The sequence below is a fragment of the Pinus tabuliformis genome, chromosome 6 (assembly GCF_031772625.1).
Source record: "Pinus tabuliformis cultivar Carrire ecotype Pingquan chromosome 6, CPIR1, whole genome shotgun sequence".
NCBI lineage: Eukaryota > Viridiplantae > Streptophyta > Pinopsida > Pinales > Pinaceae > Pinus > Pinus tabuliformis.
In genome coordinates this window covers 692,886,873-692,891,641 of record NC_142292.1, presented here as the reverse complement: position 1 = coordinate 692,891,641, position 4,769 = coordinate 692,886,873, and positions in this window count along the sequence as shown.

Sequence of the window (4,769 nt, the reverse complement as noted above, 5' to 3'; positions counted from 1 at the left end):
ATTGCTCCAATATTTCTAATCTTGATTAGACTATCAAAATTTGCATGACCCAATATTTTATGCCATAGCCAACATTCTTTTATTTTTCTCATGCAACAACTGTGTCTAGTGTCATAAAAAATGTATATGTTGCTGTCACTTCTAATGGCCTTTGCGACTAACTTTCCTGATTTAACATTTATGATCTCACACATTTTAGATCTGAAAATCACCTCATGCCCATTATCACACATATGACTCACACTAAGGAGATTGTGCTTCAATCCATCAACATAAATCACATTTTTGACTTTGATCTTCTTGTCCAATCTATTAAACTGTTCCTTTGCCTTTGATGGGAACTGTTGCATCATTTCCAAAGTTGAAATTGCTTTTTTCATACTCTTTTAGCTGCAATAATTTTCTCTTATCATTGGTCATGTGCTTGAAGCAACCACTATTATGTTGGAAATAATACTGAGAGGGGGGGGGGGTGTGAATCAGTATTATCAAATCAATATAACTTTTTCATTTCCATTCATATACGCTACTTCAGTTAAGGCAAACCGCGTGTATACGCAACTGTGTGTAATGCAACAAGCGTATATCTAGTAAACTTATGATTCAGTTAGTTGATCCTTAATGAGTGCATCAGAACATTATTAACCATATGAACAGTAAACAGGAGCAGTAAAATAGAACAGATCATCACACACAAGAAGCACATATGAACACCATGATGTAAGGTGGAAACCCAATGTGGGTGAAAACCACCTGTTGCAAGTCGTCTCAATCTTCTTTTTAATAAGAAACTTCTTTTTACTATAGTTTTGTACTGGTGTAGTCTTATACCAGTACACAAGCTTCTACCTACAGAAGGCTACAACCTTCTCTCGTTCTCTAGACTCTCTTGGAAGGGAGCTACAACCCCCTTAGCTCTTGTACTAGCCGATGTTCTAGTACGTAGGTGCCAGCCTACTGAATGCTCCAACTTTCACTCGTTTTCCAGCTGCTACTGGAAGGGAGCTACCACCCCCTTAGCTCTTGTACTAGCTGATGTACTAGCACGTAGGTGCCAACCTACAAAAGGCTACAACCTTCTCTTTCATCCTCCAGGTACCACGTTTCATAAATTTTCAGACTGGATACTCCTGAAGCACAACACCATAATCTGAAGGCCACGTTTCATCTAATTTTCATACTAGACCCATTAATATCATTGAAGCACACAATCAATCAACACTAGTATCATCAATCTCTGAATCACCCAATACTGAATCACTGAAACCCTGTCAACAAAATGTAGTCACCAGAACACAGAGCAGAACACTGAACTCAGAACACATAGCAGAACACTGAACTCTGCAACAATATTCAGAACCAACTGTATCATCAAAAATCATGCATTAGAGTGTATACGCTACTTGGAAGTGCCAAACCAGCGTGTATACGCAACTTCACCAAGGCGAATTAGCGTATATGTCATTAATTACTTACTTATAACTTCGCTCCACTTCTTGACTTCAGACATACCCAGATCATTACATATACAAAAATAATATGTATGTTAGAAACCAGATCTATTTCATCAGATCACATAAAGATAAGTCATTCTAATCCTGATCCATTATAGATCTCATCCATCAATACTAAAGCTAAACATAATCAACCAATATGAATATGCATAATACTGACCCCAGTAAACAGTCATCAGAACTCATCATAGCTCATATGGTATACGCTACTTAGATGTATATAACCTGCGTATGTACGCGCTTTTATCATAGTCAACCAGCGTATACATCTATAAATATTCATTCATGATTTGCAACTATTCCAAACTTGAGTTATAACCAGATCATAACATTTACAGAACATTACATGCGTCAGTGTACATATCTAGACTAAACAAGATCAAATCATATAGAGATGATTCATTCCAAGCCATTAGATCCCGATCTATCCTTAGATCTTGTTCTCCATCAACTGTTTAGATTCCTCCTTAGCAATGCATCATGAACCCATAACCTGCATACTGGATCTCATCCTTCATGAGATATTCAAGACTTTCTCAATGCCTTTGCCTAATGATCTTCTTCTCCTTTTATAGTCTTAGGCCTTACTCAATACCATGGTCCAAAACCATTTAGAACCAATACTAGGGACCAAATACCTAGTTTCAACACTTTGGACGCAATACCAAGGACCAAAACCATAGGTTTAAATACCACGGACCCAAAAATAAGCTTTCCCACATGTACGCACTTTTCCGTGCATGAAAGTGCGTGCATATGCATACACGACTTTTGATCAGCAATCTCACGTGTATACGCGTCTTTGTATATAGTGAACCTGCGTGTATACCCTACTTGGTATATAGCGAACCTGCTTATATACGCGACTTGGTACATAGTGAACCTGCGTATAACCTGCATATGTACGTGACTTGGTATATAGTGAACCTGCGTATATACTCTTCTTCTTCATTCTTTGTAGTCTGATCATCAATTCTTTGCTACTGACCCGCTGCACTATAATCTGTCATCTTGCCATCAAGGACAACACTTGTATCATAATGCCAACAATCTCCCCCTTTGGACTTGATGGCAAAGCTAACTTGTCATAATGAGAACTGTCATCTGATTCCTTTGATCTGTCCTGCATTCCAGATATCTCTTCTGTAGATTCATCTAGATATATATAAGTGAGTTGTTCTTCTATGAGTGGGTTTCCATCAAGTACAACACATGCATCATAATGCCAACAATCTCCCCCTTTGGACTTGATGGAAACAACACCAAATCACTCTCCCCCTTTGACATCAAGGGCAGAGGGCGAACCAAGATATTCTCTTTCCTTGATAAACATTCTGCTGTCCATACTCCCCCTGAGTACCTGCTGAAATCTCTGAATGAGCTCCTCCTTTGTATATGCCAAGGTGTACCAATCTGACCATGCTCCCTCTGAGTACATGCTGAAGTCTCTGCTCTATTGAAGTGTGCTGTTCATGCTCCCCCTGACTGTAAGCAAGGTCTGCAAAAAGATGTTCTACAAGAAGAACATGACTCTATCATAAATGACCTTCCTATTACCAAAGACTCAAACATACATCCATCTCCCAACCAAGTGGGGATATACCAATATTGACTCATCCACCCACCCAAGTGGGGATATACTAGATACCAATTGTTTATACATGACTGAAATATTACATCATCTTTCCCATGCATAGTGGGGGTACAAATTACATCATATGACCAAAAGGGATTCATCAAATGACTACAATAGATAGAGACAAACTATTACAACACGAGTCTTGATATGAACTTTACATGGCATTTATAACAGAGACCAAACATCTAAATAAGACCATGATAGTCATCAGCAACTATCATACACAATGTATGATCTACTCCATAATAATCTGTCAACAGCATCTAGACCAACAACAAAAACATTCACATTATATCATATGTGAAAAACACCATAGCCATCTCATCAAGATTTGCATGATCCAAATATCATCACTTTGGGAACATCTGCATCAATCAACATGTGTAAGTATCAACCTATCATCATATAGGTAAGAACTCATCATCATCATGTCTCCAACAATGCAACTTTGAGTAATCATTCATGTATCCAGCACTATGTATCTTGAGCTCAAGATCATTTGTCAAGACTTCTTGATATCATCAACAGCAACAATCCTCATCCACATGAGCGCCAAGAACTATAGGAATCCTGCATCATAACTGTATTATATGATCTTTATGCATATGACGATAGCAGCATATGAGTGACTCGTCATCAAGTAATGAAGATGTGTCTTCAAGCTTTGTACTTCTCCTTATCCTTATGAAGATCACCATGTAAGCACCATATATGCATCATCAGAGAATCAACCACAAATCTGATCTGAACACCAACTATGTAACCCCAAAGAATCATATGAGATTTTGTCATGGATAACTCATAACCATATCATAGCAAGATATATCATTTAGCCATATAAGCATCATTACCAAGGACTACTAGCCATAATGCCAACAATGCATTATTAAAAGCATATGCTCCCCTTGAACCTGTGCCATCTGTTCACTGTCAGATCTGATCATGCATATATCAGCAAGAAGTATCAAGGCATCATCATCATTAATTTAGGATCAAAACACTTTAAAACATCTTACAAGTGTCAAGACATTTCCACACATCATTAGTAGATTGTAACCATTATCAAACAGAGAAAATAATGGACTGAATCATATCAGACCCTTTTTCTGAGCTTGTCCCTACTGCTTTTCCTCAAACTAACATATACGCGACTGTGCAGTAACTAACTCGCGTATATACGCGACTTCCCTTTATGAAACTTGCGTATGAGATTTAGGACACTGAAGTTTTACACTTTCAGCTCCCTCTAAGTCTGTTATGTCTGTATATTGTGTTGTGCCACATCTTTCTGACTGTACTTCCTTCTTCTTCCATATCTTCAAGTGTGATGATGTTTTCTCCTTTTGGTATGGTGCCCGTACTTTGTTCCTGCATTCCTTTGCTGTATGTCCAAGCTTGTTACATGCATAACATCTTACATGTTTCATATACCTTCTATAGCAATCAACAACTCTGTGACCAAACATATTGCAACCAAAGCAATATCCCTCAAAGTACCTAGAACGTGATGATCTTTCTGAGTGATAGTCTTGAACCATTCTTCTTCTGCATCTGGCTGCAACATGTCCAAGATTATGACATACATAACATTCAACATTATTCATTTGAGGAATTGG